Source organism: Oryctolagus cuniculus, chromosome 5 (genome assembly GCF_051225735.1).
Source record: "Oryctolagus cuniculus isolate XC-2025 breed Fujian yellow rabbit chromosome 5, ASM5122573v1, whole genome shotgun sequence".
NCBI lineage: Eukaryota > Metazoa > Chordata > Mammalia > Lagomorpha > Leporidae > Oryctolagus > Oryctolagus cuniculus.
Genome location: NC_142871.1, coordinates 97331400 through 97348708, shown reverse-complemented (window position 1 = coordinate 97348708; position 17309 = coordinate 97331400). Strand labels below are relative to the sequence as shown.

General features: G+C 43.7%; 1 pseudogene; it reads left to right on the top strand.

Moving 5' to 3' along the window:
- The first annotated feature begins 326 nt into the window (after positions 1-326).
- LOC100352338 (chaperone Ric-8A-like) lies at positions 327-2135 on the top strand (annotated as a pseudogene).
- The last annotated feature ends 15174 nt before the right edge of the window (positions 2136-17309 follow it).

Below are 17309 nucleotides of genomic sequence, written 5' to 3'. Positions count from 1 at the left end.
CAGGTATCCCTTTCACACACTGACTTTATTTCCTTCAGAAATTCCCAGAAGGACAGGGGACTCTTACAGGAAACCTGCTTTTAGTTTCTCGAGAAATCGCCACATTGTTCTTTATACTGGCTTTATTAATTACTAACATTGTTTTTACACAATCTACTTTTGTGTGCGGACAGAAAAAGCAAGTTAAAAAGAATTAATGGGCACGCCGGGCCCCAGCATCCCGCGCTCTGGGTGCCGGGCTTCCGGGGCCAGGGCGGGGCTGGTGGACAAGGCCCGGACCGCGGGGAAAGGTTTACCTCACGTCTTCTGGGTATGGAGCCCCAGTGATGGCAGACGCCGTGGAGGCGGGCAAGGAGGACGAGGAAGTGGAGGTCTGCAGGTGTACGGTGGACAACAGCGAGCACTCAGAGAGCTTCGCCTCAGACGACGTCCAGCGGGAGGACCGGAAGGTTAAGTGCGGAGCTGAGGCAGTGCGGGCTACGGCTGGGCGGCGTCGGGAGCGCGCCAGGTGGAACTGCCCTTCTCACCGCCCTCACAGAGATTCGCGGAGCTGCTGGTCTCAGTCCTGGAGCGGGGCTTGCCCACCACCCACCGCGTCACCTGGCTGCAGTGTCCTCATCTTGTCCCGGGGCCGCAGCTGCCTGAAGCCCGCCGGCCCTGGCCCGTGAAGCCGCGGTCGTCCCCTCAGAGGGGCGCATCCCGGAGTGCGCAGTATGGACGTTGTCCTCAAGGCCCGCAAATGTGTGTGCTACCTCCTCGTGCTGATCAGCCCCGCGTCGCAGGTGCTGGCAGCGGAGGCCTGCCTACAAGCGAGGCTCACGGAGCGCGTGGGGCTGTGCCGGAAGACGCGCCACCCGCACGACGTCCAGTTCTTTGACTTGGCAGCTGCTCTTCCTGCTGACAGCGCTGCGCTGCAGCTGAGGCTAGAGTGATCCCGGAAGAGAGCCCGCCTGCCTGCTTTCCTCCCCAGGAGACCGGACAGCCCACGGAGATCCTCAAAGTGCTCTTCAACATCACCTTCCACTCCATCAAGCAGGAAGTGGACAAGGAAGACGCTGCCATTTCCGGGAACCTGGGGACCTTTCTATGGCACTGTTTGGTGGTTACTGCATGCAACCGGAGAACGCACAGAGGAATTCCGTGGCAACACAGTGAACCTGCTGGGGAACCTGCCCCTCAGGTGTCTGGATGTCCTGCTCGCCCTGGAGCCTCAGCCAGACACACAGGCTTGTTGCTGTGGATTTGTTCTGAGAGGAGGAGCGTGGCAGGGGCAAGAGGCACAGAGTCACCGCACAGACCCCAGGAGCCCAGTGAAAGCCGGCCAGAGGGGAGCAGCCCACAGACTCCTTTATTTCAGTTGGTACAGCCGCTTAAATAGCCAAGGCAGCCAATCTGGTCAAGGGGCGGTTTATGCCCTAACCAATCATAGCCTGTTGCCAGGCAGTTTCTGAAGCCATCCAATCACAGCCTGTTGCCAGGCAGGCTCCGTTGCCAGCGGCCATCTTGGCATGGCCTTCTCATTCCACCACACAGGCTGAAGGAGGGCAGGGCTGAGCGTGTTGAGCTTGCTGATTTGAGTGTTCCAGCATGCACCACCCGGTCAAATGTTCCTTAAAGCCCAGGTGCTGCCCCCGCTTTGGGACGTAAGGACCCGGATCGAGGTGGGGGAGCTGCTACGGAACAAGTTTGCGCACCTCAAGACACACCTGGACAAGGATGTGAAGAGGGTGGCTGCTAAGTTCTCGTTTGCTCTGTGCTCTAAGACTGCCCCAAATCATCAAGTACACGGGATACAGGGATGCTGCTGGTCTCCTGCCTGCCAGGGCCTCATAGCAGAACACCGACCTGAGGGCCTGTACTGGGAAAACGGACCCAGATGAGTACAAGGAAGCCAAGGCCATCATAAACCAAGTGACTAGGAGGGTGGAGGAAAAGCCACCCAACTCCAACCACAGATGAGCAGAAGGAGAATGAGGCCATGAAGCTGGTGAACATGTTTGACAAGCTCTGCAGGCAGAAAGTCATCCAGCCCAAGGGAATAAGTCCCCAGGGTCGCCTCACATTCCCTGCAGGAGACCATATATGAGACCTTGGCTGGGAAGCTCTCCTCCCATCTCAACTCGGACCCTGACTGAGGATGGCAGCTCCTCTGCCCCCTTCAGACCTGGTGCTGCTTCTGGAGACATCCTGGGGGCCGCAGCCTGGGAAGCCTGGTCCCACCGACTCCTGAGCCCAGGGCCTCTCTCCAGTGTGGAGACCACCTCTCTTCTCTCCTAAGGTTCTGCTTGTGGTTTGCCACGGTCCAGTTTCCTGTCCCCAGGACCTGGTGGTCTTGTCCTGCTGTGACTCTGGACCCTTGATGTATGAATGAAGTTAATTCTCTCACATGTGCCAAGAGGGTGTATGCAGGGACCACCACTGGAGGGTAGGGCCTGCCTGGACAATGGACGTGCATGTGAAGGTAGGGCAGGGGCTGAATGTGGGTGGGTATCAAGGGCTGTCCAGAGTGCTGGGTGGGGCACATGCTGTACTTCCCCAGGGAAAGGAACCTGCTAGAATTTTATGCACAACTACGTCATGAATACATTCTTCTTCCAAGGCCCTCTGTTTCTATCCCCCGCTAAGCTCAGGGCTGGTGACCTTTTCTGCTCTCTTTGGCCCTTGTGACAGCTGAGTCCCAACCCTCCCCACCAGCTGAGACGGTAAAGATATGAAGGTTTGGGGCTGGCGTCATGCATAGCAGGGCGTTGTGCATAGCAGGTAAAGACATGGAGCAAAATGCCCCTTGTAAAGCCATAAATTGAGATCTCAAGGTTTCTGAAAATCACAGAAACATCCTACAAAAAAGGCAGTTTGGGGCAAGAAAATAAAAAGGAATTAAGAGTGACAAGGTAGAAAGTGACAAAGTCTTGGAACTGAATGGACACAGACACAGGGTCTAGACTGCACACAGAATCGTAAAGTGATTGTAAAGAGCCCCTGGGATCTTGAGGCTGCTACTTTAGCACAGTTGTCAAGCAATGAAGCCAATCCCTGGTACCTAGCCAGAAACTAGAGTTTTTTTCGCCTTCGCGTTACTCACAAAGATAACATTTCCATACAGTGCCTGAGAAGGTTTCTAGTTTGACCTCCTCGTGCTTGTATCTGTTTCCAATACTGAAAAATATAAGGCTTGTTATCAAGTTAATTCTACCGCTCTTTCATCCATTTGCACTGTGCTTAATTTGGGATCAAGAAATAATATTCTGCTTGTTTTACATAAGGTAAAAGAGAAAGTCCGGAAAGCCTAAGTGTTTTCCCATAGATCACCAAACTAGTTAGTGGGCAATTCACTTCTTTTTATTAAAAAAAAATATTTATTTATTTGAAAGTCAGAGTTACACAGAGAGGGGAGAGGCAGAGAGAGAGGGGGTGAGAGAGAGGTCTTCCATCAGATGGTTCACTCCCTGATTGACCGCAATGGCCGGGGCTGCACTGATCCGAAGCCAGGAGCTTCTTCCAGGTCTCCCACGTGGGTGCAGGGGCCCAAGGACTTGGGCCATCTTCTACTGCTCTCCCAGGCCATAGCAGAGAGCTGGATCGGAAGTGGAACAACCAGGTCTCGAATTGGAACCCATATGGGATGCTGGCACTGCAGGCCAGGGCGTTAACCTGCTGCACCATAGCGCCAGCCCTGCCAATCCACTTCTAATCCCAATCCTGTGTTCTCTTCTAAGTGACATCTTCTGTGTGTCACTGTAAGTCCTAATAGAAAAGAAATTGTATTTATTAAATAGAAGTTTAAAAAGTGAATTTAATTCCCTAATTAAAAGATACAAACTGGCTGAATGAATGATTTTTTAAAAAGACCCAGTGATACCCAGTGATATGACATTCAACTTACAAGAAAGCCACACAGAGCTGAAAGTGAACAGGTTGAAAAGGATATTCCATGCAAATAGAAAGCAAATGTAGGCAGGAATAACTACAAAAATAGACCTTAAGACAAAAGCTATAAAGAAAGTCATTATACAATGATCAAAAGATCAATTCAAAAAAGTGATTGTAAATGACTGTACTCAATGTTATTGCACCCAATTTTATAAAGCCAACATTAGTAGGAATTAAGGGAGTGATAATCTCCAATGCAATAATACTGGGGGATCTCTAATCTCTAGACCTCACTTTCATCATTGGACAGATCATCTAGACAAAAAAAATCAAGAAACATAAATCTCAGAAAATACTAAACAGTCATTTACAGAATATTCCATTCAGCAGCTGCAGAATACACATTCTTTTCATTAGCACATGGAACATTCTTTATGATGAATCATAAAATAACTCTGAGCAAATTTTTAAAACTCAAAGTCATCATGTATCTTTTCTGACCACAATGAAATAAAGCTAGAAGACAATAACAAAAGAAAATCTAGACATTATACAAATTCATGAAGACCGAATAACATTCTCCTGAACAAAAAAAATGGATCGTTGAAGAAATCAAAAGGGAAATTTTAAGATTCTTTGAAACTAATGAACAGAGAAACACACCATACTAAAACTAGACACAGAAAAAACAGTTCTAAGAGGAAAATTTATAGCAATAAGTACCTACTATATGTATAGTACATATACTATACATATACATATATATGTAAGTACCTACATATATATATGTATAGTACATACAGTAGGTACTTATATATATATATGTAGGTACTTACATATGTATATGTAAGTATATATATGTAAGTATATGTATACTTATATATATGTAAGTACCTACTTATATATATATACCTACTGTTATATATATATACACATATATATATATGTATATAAGATGCCTGTGTTTAGACAGCCAGTTAAAACATCAGTTAGGAAGCTCACATCCCACATCTGAGTATCTCACTTTAATTCCCTGCTCTAGCTCCTGACTCTAGCTTACTAGTGTTGCAGACCCTGGGAAACAGCCATGATGGCTCAAGTAATTGGGTTCCTGCTGCTGACATGAATACCTGCATTGTGTTTCTGTCTCCTGGCTCTGATTGCTGCCAACCCTAGCTATTGCTGGTATTTATAGAGTGAACCAGCATATCAGGAAGGTAATTCATCATGAATAGGTAAAATTTATCCCAAGCATGCCAGGATGGTTCAACATATGCAAATCAATAAATATGGTACATCACATTCTCAGAAATAAGAATAAAAATCATACAAAAATTCCAAAAGATGGAGAAAATTCATTCAATAAAATTCAGTATTCATTTATGATTAAAAAAAAACCTTGAACAAATTATGTATAAAGGGAACATACTTCAAAATAATAGAAGTTACATATGGCAAACACACAGCCATATATTGAATAGTGAAAGACTGAAAGCATTTTTCTAAGATGGAGAATCCAACAAGAATGTTCACTCCCACTGCTCATACTCAATATGGTACTGGAACCTTTAGAGCCATTAGGCAAAAGAAAAAAATAAAAGGCATACAAATAGGAAAAAAGGGCATCAAATAATCCTTGTTTGAAGTTAACATGATTCTAAATAGATAGAAATCAAAAGCACCAAGAGACTATTAAAATGGATAAAAGTTGTAAAATACTGAATTGACACACAGAAATTGGTAGCATTTTTATATACCAATAATGGATTCACTAATAAACTGATCTTCTGTAAAAAAAAAAAAGAAGAAGAAATTATCAATTCCCAACTTGACTCTCACTGGGATTAAACATGACAATAGGTCTGATCTGATTTCATCATCATTTAAAAAATCATCTATTATTTTTCACTTTATGTTTCTGTGTGGGAGCAAACTGTTGAAATCTTTACTTGATGTATGCTAAACTTATCTTCTGTATATAAAGAGAATCGAAAAATGAATCCTCATGTGAATGGAAGGGGAGAGGGAGTGGGAAAGGGGAGGGATGCGGGTGGGAGAGACGATATTGGGGGGAAGCCATTGTAATCCATAAGCTGTACTTTGGAAATTTATATTCATTAAATAAAAGTTAAAAAAATGTAAAAAAAATCTGCAGGTGATTCTAATGTGCAACAAACTTTGAGAACTAATGAAGTAGGTTTTTTTTTAATTAATGTCAAAAACACATTCAAGGGGCCAGCACTGTGGTTCAGCAGGTTAAAGCTCCAGCCTGCAGCACTGGCATCTCATATGGGGGCTGGTTCCAGTCCCAGTTGCTCCAATTCCGATCCAGCTCTCTGCTATGGCCTGGGAAAGCAGTAGAAGATGGCTTACGTGCTTGGGCCCCTGTACCCATGTGGGAGACCCAGAAGAAGTTCCTGGTTCCTGGTTTTGTATTGACCCAACTCCAGCCATTCAGCCATTGCAGCCAATTGGGGCATGAACGAGTGGTTAGAAGATTCTCTCTCCTTAACTCTACCTCTCTGTAACTCTGCCTTTCAAATAAATGCCATTCCAAAAAGCTACTAAAAATTAAATACCTTGGAATAAATTTAAGCAAGTATTTAAAAGACTTCTACAATAAAAATTACAAAACACTAATTAAGTAAGTTGTGGAAAACACATACACACAAAAGGAAAGATACCGCATGCTCATGGATTGGAAGAAATAATATTATTAAAACGAACATATTATCCAAAGTGATTTACAGATTTCAGGGAAATTCCCTCAAGTTATCAATGTCACTGCACTGGACAAAACAATCTTCAAATTTACATGGAGGCACAAACTCTCCCAAATAGAGAAGGAAATCTTGAACAAAAAGAATAAAGCTGGAGGCATCATGATATCTGATTTTATGAGATGATACAGAGCTATTGTAACCAAAGGGTATGATCAACAGAGTTAAGAGATAAACAGCAGAATGGAAGAAAATATTTGCAAATTATTCATTTGACAAAGGATTATTAAACAGAAAATATAAGGAACTCAAAATAATAACAAAAAAGCAAACGATCCAGTTAAAAAATAGGTGAAGTATCTGAAAAGATATTTCTCAAAAAAAGAAACGTAAATGATTAAGAAATACATGATGGTGCCAGCATTGTGATACAGTGCATTAAGCCACCACCTGTGATATCTGCATCCCATATGAGCAGTGATTCAAGTCCCAACCGCTCCACTTCCAATCCAGCTCCCTGCTAGTGACCCTGTGAAAGTAGCAGAAAAGGCCCAAGTATTTAAACCCCTCCCACCCATGTAAGGGACCCAGATTGAATTCCAAGCTTCTGGCTTTGACGTGGCCCAGGCTTGGTCTTGCAACCATTTAGGAAGTAAACCAGCATATGGTATGGGAGACTCTGTGTGTGTGTGTGTCTGTGTGTATCTGTGTGTGTATGTGTGTGTGTGTGTAACTCTGCCTTTCAAATAAATAAATCTTTAAAAAAGAAACAAACAGAAATTTCCCAATATCACTAGCCATCAAGGAAATGTACATCCAAACCACAATGATCACAATAATACATCATCTCACTTAAGTCAAAGCAGCTCTTATGGGGCCAAACTTATGGCAAAATAGTTAAAATCCTAAGTTGAGATGCCTACATTCCCTGTTTGAGTGCCTGCTTGAGTCCTGATTTCTCTACTACCAATCTGGCTACCTGGTTATGTGTACCCTGGGTGATGACTCAAGTAGTTTGGTCCTTGCTACCCATGTGGGAGGCAAGTGGCGTTTCTGGGCTCCTCGCTTCAGCCTAGTCCAGCCCTGGCTGCTGTGGATTTTTGTCTAATGAACCTGCAGATAGAGGATCTATTTCAATATCTTTCTGTATGTCTCTTTGTCTCTCTTCTCCTTTCAAATAAAATAAAAGTAAATTTTACTTGACTATTATGATAATTAAAAGAATAACAAATATTAACAAGAATATGGAAAAAAGGAAACTGTCGCTCCCCCTCTTCGTGGAGGAACGACACAGGACCCTTGCGTTGTTCTTTTGTCTGTCTGCCCTCCCCGGGTTTGCGGCTGGTTCTTCCTGGGTTGGCTACCGACCCTTCCACCTCTGTGGAAGGGCGGTTCCCCCTGCCACTTTCCCCACTTCCGCGGGGGAGCGGCACACCGCCTGCCGGCTCTCTCGGGGGCTGCACAGGTGTTCCTTCAGATAGATGTTCCTCGTGCATGTTGTCTCTCTCCTCCTTTATAGTCCTCTTCCACCAATCCCAACTCTGCTACCCACACGCCGAGTACGCTGCTCTCCTCCAATCAGGAGCAAGATCAGCTCCTGCAGGTCATCACTCAAGTTGGCGAGAGGCAGCTGCATAGAAGTTGTTACTCCCTTCTCAGCGCCATATTGTGGGAGAGCAGATGCATAGAATAAGTCTTAATTCCAGTAACAGTCTGGTCCGAGTTGCTCCCCACAATTCCCCCTTTCTTTTTATTTTTTGGCGTTGATACGCGCCTGTCTTCGGTGCCCCGCGGCACACACTCTGCTCTGCTTGCTGGAGTTGCCCACAGGTGCTTACAAGCCCTACCAATCAGGCAAACCAAATCCAGGTCCTCTCTTCGCCATGTTGTGAGGAGGTTTTTAGGCGCTGATGCGTGCCTGTGTTCGGTGCCCTGCAGCACATGCTCTGCTCTGCTAGAACTGCCTGCAGGTGCTTACAAGCCCTATCAGGCAAACCGAATCCAAGCCCTCTCATTGCCGTATTGTGGGGAGACTTATTGGTGTTGATAACGTGCCTGTCTTCGGTGACCTGCAGCCGCCCACAGGTGCTTATCGTCTTACTAATCAGGCAGACCGAATCCAAGCCCTCTCATTGCCATGTTGTGGGGAGGCCTTATTTTTCTCTATTTCTCTACCTCCGGGCATTCCTATCTCTCCCATTTTACTTCTATCTGCCAGCATTCCTATTTCTCTCATTTTACTTCTAAACTTCTGTTTCTCTTATCCCCGTGGCTTCCCGGCGCCCGCCCCGAGGCTGCTTCTCAGCGCCTCGCCCCGCGGCGGCTTCCCGGCTTCGCGCGCTCCGCAGTCTCCGCGCCCTTCGAGCCCGCACCACAGCCTTCGCGCTAGCCCCGCGTTTCCTACTCGTGCCCTCCATGCGCTCTCCCCGTTTGTGCCCCGCACGCTCTCTCTGCACGTGGCGGCTTCCGCGAATCACACAGCCTAGCTTAGGTTTCCGCTTCTCGGTTTTCAGTCTAAGTTCCCCGGGCTAACCTGAGGAAATGCAACCTATAGCTTACGTCTCCGCTCCCGGTTTGGCTTCCCGTCTTTTGCTCCCCGGGCTAATCTGACGGATTCCAACCTGGCTTACATTTCCGCCTCTGGTTTTAGCTTTTCGCCTTTTGCTCCCCGGGCTGACTTGACGAATCCCAACATAGCTTACGTCTCCACCTCAGCCTGCCCCCGCGGCTTCATCCTCCCTAACATATTTTTCTCTACCCGGTATGTTTCCTAACTTTTCTTCCAACAATATTCCCCTCTCATTTCTCCTGGCTTCTCCCCACAGTCCGTATCCGAGTCTAAGTTTCTTCTAGGTTTCACTTTTGCTTTCAATCTCCTAGCTTCCCCGCCATAGTCCGCATCTGAGTCTAAGTTTCTTCTTACTTTCACTTTCGCTTTCAATCCTAACGTCCAATCCTAACTTCTTTCCCACAGTCCGTATCCGAGTCTATGCCTAGGCTTTCGATAGCTTCTTCCGGCACCTTTTCCGTCCGGCTTTTCCCTAGGCTCTTTGCTAGTCTCTCTCTCCAGTATTTTCCCACTTCTTCCCGCTTCTTCCCTCCTAAGTTTCCTATCTGAGTCACGGCACCATTATGTCGCTCCCCCTCTTCACGGAGGAACGACACAGGACCCTGCGTTGTTCTTTTGTCTGTCTGCCCTCCCCGGGTTTGCGGCTGGTTCTTCCTGGGTTGGCTACCGACCCTTCCACCTCCGTGGAAGGGCGGTTCCCCCTAGCCACTTTCCCCACTTCCACGGGGGAGCGGCACACCGCCGGCTGGCTCTCTCGGGGGCTGCACAGGTGTTCCTTCAGACAGATGTTCCTGGTGCATGTTGTCTCTCTCCTCCTTTATAGTCCTCTTCCACCAATCCCAACTCTGCTACCCACACGCCGAGTACGCTGCTCTCCTCCAATCAGGAGCAAGATCAGCTCCTGCAGGTCATCACTCAAGTTGGCGAGAGGCAGCTGCATAGAAGTTGTTACTCCCTTTTCAGCGCCATATTGTGGGAGAGCAGATGCATAGAATAAGTCTTAATTCCAGTAACAGTCTAGTCCGAGTTGCTCCCCACAGGAAACCTTTATACATGGTTGATGGGAATGTACCTTACTACTATTACTACTACTATTATTACTGCTATTATAAAAAACAGCATCAAGATTCTTCAAAAACTGAAAATAAATATATCATATGATCCAACTATTTTACTTCTTGAAATCAGTATATGAAAGAGATATCTGCACTCCTATGTTTATTGCAGTGTTATTTGCAATACCTAAAATGTTGAAATAACTTATGTCCACTGTTGGATGAATGGACAAAAAAATGTGTGGAATACATACATGATAGTATATTACTCAACCATAAAATGGAATGAAATGGGGCAGGCATTGCAGCGTAGCGGGTGGAGCCACTGCCTACAGCGCCCACATCCCATATGAGCGCCGGTTGAAATCTCGGCAGCTCCACTTCTGATCTAGTTCTCTGCTATGGCCTGCGAAAGCAGTGGAAGATGGCCCAAGTCCTTGGGCCCCTGCACCCACGTGGGGGACCTGGAAGAAACTCCTGGCTCCTGGATTCATATTGGTGCAGCTCCGGCCATTGCAACCATCTGGGGAGTGAACCAGCAGACTGAGGACCTCTCTCTCTCTCTCTGCCTCTGCCTCTCTGTAGCTCTGCCTTTCAAATAATAAACCTTTAAAAAATAATAATCATATCAAAAGAGAATGAAATCATATTTGCAGCAAACTGGGTAGAATTTGAGGTCATTATGTTTTTTTTTTTGTTTTTGTTTTTGTTTTTGTTTTTTTGTTTTTGTTTTTGTTTTTGTTTTTGACAGGCAGAGTGGACAGTGAGAGAGAGAGAGACAGAAAGGTCTTCCTTTGCCGTTGGTTCACCCTCCAATGGCCGCCGTGGCTGGCATGCTGCGGCCAGCGCACCGCGCTGATCCGATGGCAGGAGCCAGGAGCCAGGTGCTTTTCCTGGTCTCCCATGGGGTGCAGGGCCCAAGCACCTGGGCCATCCTCCACTGCACTCCCTGGCCACAGCAGAGAGCTGGACTGGAAGAGGGGCAACTGGGACAGAATCCGGTGCCCCGACTGGGACTAGAACCTGGTGTGCCGGCGCCGCTAGGCGGAGGATTAGCCTAGTGAGCCGTGGCGCCGGCCCATTATGTTTTCTAAAGATTGATTTGAAAAGCAGAGTGACAGAGATGGGGAGTGAGAAAGACAGAGAGAAAGAGAGAATCTTCCATCTGCTGGTTTACTCCACAAATGACCACAACCACCAAAGCTACACCAGGCTGAAGCCAGGAGACAGAAATCCTATCCCGGTCTCCCATGAGGGTCGCAGGGGCCCATGCACTTGGGCCATCATTCACTGCCTGCCCAGGAATATCAACAGGAAGCTTGATCAGACGCAGCACACAGATATGGGTCACTGGCATTTCAAGCAGTAGCTTGAACCACTGCACTACATTGCTGGCCCCTGAAGGTCATTATGTCAAATGAAATAAATCAGCAAAAGACGACAAATATTGCATGTTCTGGCATATGTAGAAGTTAAAAAGCATAGTAGAGCTTAACTTAGAATAGTGATTACTAAAGGTAGGGAAGAGTTGAGGAAGAATAGTGGGAGATTGGATAATGGGAACCAAAACACAATCAGATAGAAGTAAAAGGTTCTATAGTACAGCAGTGACTGTAGTTCACAGTAAATTTTTTATTTTTTTAAAGATCTTATTTATTTATTTGAAAGGTAGAGTTAGAGACAGTGAGAGAGACAGACAAAGAGAAAGGTCTTCCTTCTGTTGGATCACTCCCCAGATGGCCCTAATGGTCAGAGCTGCGCTGATCTGAAGCCAGGAACCAGTGCTTCTTCCAGGTCTCCCATGCAGGTGCAGCGGTCCACACACTTGGACCATCTTTTAACGCTTTCCTAGGCAATAGCAGAGAGCTGGACTGGAAGAGGGGCAGCCGGGACTAGAACTGGTGCCCATATGGGATGCCGCACCACAGGTGTAGGATTAACCTGCTGCTCCACGGCGCTGGCCCCAGTTCACAGTAATTTTTACAAGCTGTATAAAGAACTGGAAGGGAGAAGTTATTGGGCTCCAATCACAAAGTAAGAAAAATGAAAGGCTAGTTGCCTGGCTTTATTACTTTATTCTGTGTAAGTGTATTGAGATATTGTGCTATAACCCATTAAGATGTATAAGTATTACATATTAAAACTTTAAGGGTTGGGTATTTGGCACAGTGGTTAGGATGCCACTTGAAACACTTGCATCCCATATCTGAATGTCTGGGTTTTAGTCCTAGCTCCACTTTAAATTCCAGCTTAGTGCTACCGTGCACACTGGGGAGGCAGCAGTTGATGGCTCAAGTACTTTGGCGCTGTGACTCACATGGGAAACTTGGATTGAAGTCTGGGCTCCTGGCTTCAGTCTTGCCCAACTCCAGTTGTGGGCATTTGATGAGTGAATCAGCGGGTGAAAGATCTCTCCTCTCTCTCTCTCTCTCTCTCTTTCAAATGATGTCTTTAAATTTTAAATTTTTAACTAATAAAATTACAAAAAGAAACAGGAGAATGATTATAAATTTACAGTTATATTAATGCTATTTATCATTTTTCATTCTGTTTTATCAATTCACTTCCTTACTCTAATAAGCTTTATTTCTACTTACCTCCTTTGTGTTATTGTTATCTATTGCATTTGTATATGTTATATGCACTATATAATTATATATATACACTAACATGTAATTGCCTTTGAAGTGCTTTCAATTGAAAGAAAGAACAATATGCATCTATATGAACTTTAATAATTATATACTTAAATTTACCAGAATTTTTGCTTTTTTCTGGATGAATTGAATAGCTTGCTTTAATGAATTAAATGTTATTATAGCTTGCTTTCAGCCTGAAGAACATCTTGCAAAGTGAGTCTGCTAGACAGAGCTTCTGTTTTCATTTGTCTTGAAATGTTTTTACTTCACTTTTATATTTGAAAAATACTTTGCACATAAGATGCTTAGTTGACAGTATTTTTCTTTCTTTCAGTACTTTTGAATATGTTATCTACTTCTGCCTCACCTCTGTTGTTTCTGATGAAAAATTGGCTGCTTATCTTATTGAGGTTCCTTTTTATATGATGAATCATATTTCACTTGCTGCTTTCAAAACATTATTTTTGTCTTTATTTCAACATTATGACTACAATATATTTTGGTGTGTATCTCTTTGAATTTGTACTACTTGGGTGTTTCTTTGGTTTCTTGGCTGTGTATATAAGTTATTAATGATTTTCATCAAATTCGGAAAGTTTCTGACATTATTATTTTGAATATTTATTCTGATTCTGTTTTTATCTCCTCTCCTGGTACTCTCATCATGCATATATGTTGGCATACTAAACTCACATTCCTCTGAACTGTTCATTTTTATTAATTGCTTTTTCTGTTTTTCTAATAGCATAATCTTTACTGATCTATCTTCATTCATTCATCTGAGTTCATTCATTCTTTCCTCTAATAGCTTAAATCTACTATTTGGCCTACGGAATTTTTTTATTTTAGTTACTATATTTTTCAACTCCAAAATTTCTATCTGATTTCCTTTATGGTTGTTAGTTCATTATTATATTCTCCACTTAACAGCAGTGTCATCTCATCTCCCTTTACAGCGTTATATGTGGTTTCCTTTATTTTTTCAATATATCTATAATGGCTACTTTGAGTTTTGTTATATCTGACCCTAACGTGCATCTGCACTTTCCCACGGGTAATGTCTCCTGCGTTTAGTCTCCTGCGTTTTCCTGTATATTAGTTACACTTTCCCCTTTCTTTGCATGTCTTGTAATTTTTGTTTGAAAGCTGCATACTTTAGGTAATAAATTATAGTAACTCTGAATACTGATTTCCTCTTCTTGATACTATGTATTTAGTTATTTAGCCAGATTATTTTACTGAAATCCACTTTACCTGAGCAGTGAAGCTTCTGTATTGTTCCCCAAGGATATACAAAGTTACCCTAAAATGACAGTTGTTTTAACAGAGATCTGTTTTCTCTCTGTAGTTTCTCAGTTAACCTATCTGTCTCTATCTATATCTGATCCAGATGTTATGTTCCACTAATTGCTCTATTGTTTTCCATAACATCCTGGAGCATAAATTCCTTCACAGTCTAATCCAGTTAAATTTCAGAGGCAGTTTTTGGTATACTCCTCAATTGCATATCATGAAAATCTGCTTTGTTTTCATGTGTCTCTTTGAATTGAATATCCAAACACTTGGTTCTAAATAAAGTAAATTACTTTAGGGAGAACTTGGGAGCCCTGGTGCTGTGAACTGTCTCTATCTCCCAGCTCTCCACCCCAGGCCCCAGGCAAAACCTCTGAGACACTGCTCCGGAGCTGGTATAGATCCAGCCTATTGCTCTAAGAATAAAAGTTCTGCATTAGGTCCTAAGTGGGGTGATAGCTTCTCATCTTCTCAGCTTACATGCCCTAGAGTGCAACCTCTACCCTGGAAGAAAGCAAAGGTAAGAGCAAACTGGGACCCATTTTTCTAAGTTTATTTAGGTAGAGGAAGAAACGCTTTATCTCTGAGCCTCATTTACTTAGAATTTACCCTCTGAATCTGGAGAAGGGCTGGAAGGGATGAGAAATTTTAGCTGCCTCATTATCCCCAGGAGATAAATTAGTCTTTGATTAACATCTGGGGGAATAAAACACCCTTTTAGTCACTCCCACCTGAAATGCTATCCATCTGAACTGAGCCCAGGGGATGGGGGTGGTGTCAAGGAGCAACTCATGGCTCAATGTCACAATATTGCAATCTTACCACAATATATTGAGTTTCCTAAAATAAATGCTGCTTCTTTGATGTACGCACTTAGAACAATTTCCAAAGACAAAATGGTTGGATTTTAAAATGATTTTCACTATTGTGGTTATTATTCTGGAGAGCAGATCTCAGGCAATTCTATACAACTCCATTCAATAAGACGATGAGGGATCAGTGTTTAGTCTAGTAGGTAAGATGTCTGCACTTCACATGAAAGAACCTAGGTTCAATTCCCAGCTCTAACTCTTTTTTTTTTGGGGGGGGGGGGGAGTTGATAATTTCTTTTATTTTTTTAAAGAGGATCAGTTTAGTATACATTAAGTAAAGATTTCAACAGTTTGCACCCCCATAGAAACACAAAGTGAAATATACTGTTTGAGTACTCGTTATAACATTAAATCTCAATGTACAGCACATTAAGGACAGAGATCCTACATGAGGAGTAAGTGCACAGTGACTCCTCTTGTTGACTTTACAAATTGACACTCCTGTTTATGGCATCAGTAATCTCCCTATGCTCCAGTCATGAGTTTCCAAGGCTATGGAAGCCTTTTGAGTTCTCCGACTCTTATGTTATTTAGACAAGGTCATAGTCAAAGTGGAAGTTCTCTCCTCCCTTCAGAGAAAGGTACCTCCATCTTTGAAGACCAGTTCTTTCCACTGGGATCTCACTCACAGAGATCTTTCATTTAGGTTTTGGTTTTTCTTGTTTTTGTTTTTTTTTTTTTTGTTTTTTTTTTGTTTTTTTTTTTTTTTTTGCCAGAGTGTCTTGGCTTTCCATGCCTGAAATACTCTCATGGGCTTTTCAGCCAGATCCGAATGCCTTTAGGGCTGATTCTGAGGCCAGAGTGCTGTTTAGGACATCCACCATTCTATGAGTCTGCTGAGTATCTCGCTTCCCATGTTGGATCACTCTCCCCTTTGTTTATTCTATCGGTTAGTATTAGCAGGTAATAGACTTGTTTATGTGCTCCCTTTGACTCTTAGTCCTTTCATTATGATCAATTGTGCACTGAAATTGATCACTTGGACTGGTGAGATGGCATTGGTACATGCCACCTTGATGGGATTAAATTCGAGTCCCATGGTATGTTTCTAACTCTACCATTTGGGGCAAGTCAGCTTGAGCATGTCCCAAATTGTACATCCCTTCCCTCTCTTATTCCCACTCTTATGTTTAACAGGGATCACACTTCAGTTAATTTTCAACACTTAAGAATAACTGTGTATTAATTACAGAATTAAACCAGTCATATTAAGTAGAACAGACAAAAAAAAAATACTAAGAGGGATAATGTATTAAGTTGTTCATTAACAGTCAGGGCTATGCTGATCAAGTCACCGTTTCCCATAGTGTCCATTTCACTTCAACAGGTTTCCTTTTTGGTGTTCAGTCAGTTGTCACCGATCAGGGAGAACATATGGTATTTGTCCCTTTGGGATTGGCTTATTTCACTCAGCATGATGTGCTCCAGATTCCTCCATTTTGTTGCACATGACTGGATTTCATTGTTTCTTACTGCGGTATAGTATTCTAAAGAGTACATATCCCATAATTTCTTTATCCAGTCTACCATTGATGGGCATTTAGGTTGGTTCCAGGTCTTGGCTATTGTAAATTGTGCTGCAATAAACATTAGGGTGCAGACCGCTTTTTTGTTTGACAATTTAAATTCCTTTGGGTAAATTCCAAGGAGTGGGATGGCTGGGTCGAACGGTAGGATTATCTTCAGGTTTCTGAGGAATCTCCAGACTGACTTCCATAGTGGCTTCACCAGTTTGCATTCCTACCAACAGTGGGTTAGTGTCCCTTTTTCCCCACATCCTCGCCAGCATCTGTTGTTGGTAGATTTCTGAATGTGAGCCATTCTGACTGGGGTGAGGTGAAACCTCATTGTGGTTTTGATTTGCATTTCCCTGATTGCTAGTGACCTTGAACATTTTTTCATGTGCCTGTTGGCCATTTGGATTTCCTCTTTTGAAAAATGTCTATTGAGGTCCTTGGCCCGTCTCTTAAGTGGGTTGTTTGTTTTGTTGTTGTGGAGTTTCTTGATCTCTTTGTAGATTCTAGTTATTAACCCTTTATCTGTTGCATAGTTTGCAAATATTTTTCCCATTCTGTCAGTTGTCTCTTCACTCTCCTGTTTCTTTTGCAGTACAGAAACTTCTCAATTTGATGCAATCCCAATAGTTGATTTTGGCTTTGACTGCCTGTGCCTCCCGGGTCTTTTCCAGAAACTCTTTGCTGTGCCAATATCTTGAAGGGTTTCTCCAATGTTCTCTAGTAACTTGATGGTGTCAGGTCGTAGATTTAGGTCTTTAATCCATGTTGAGTGAA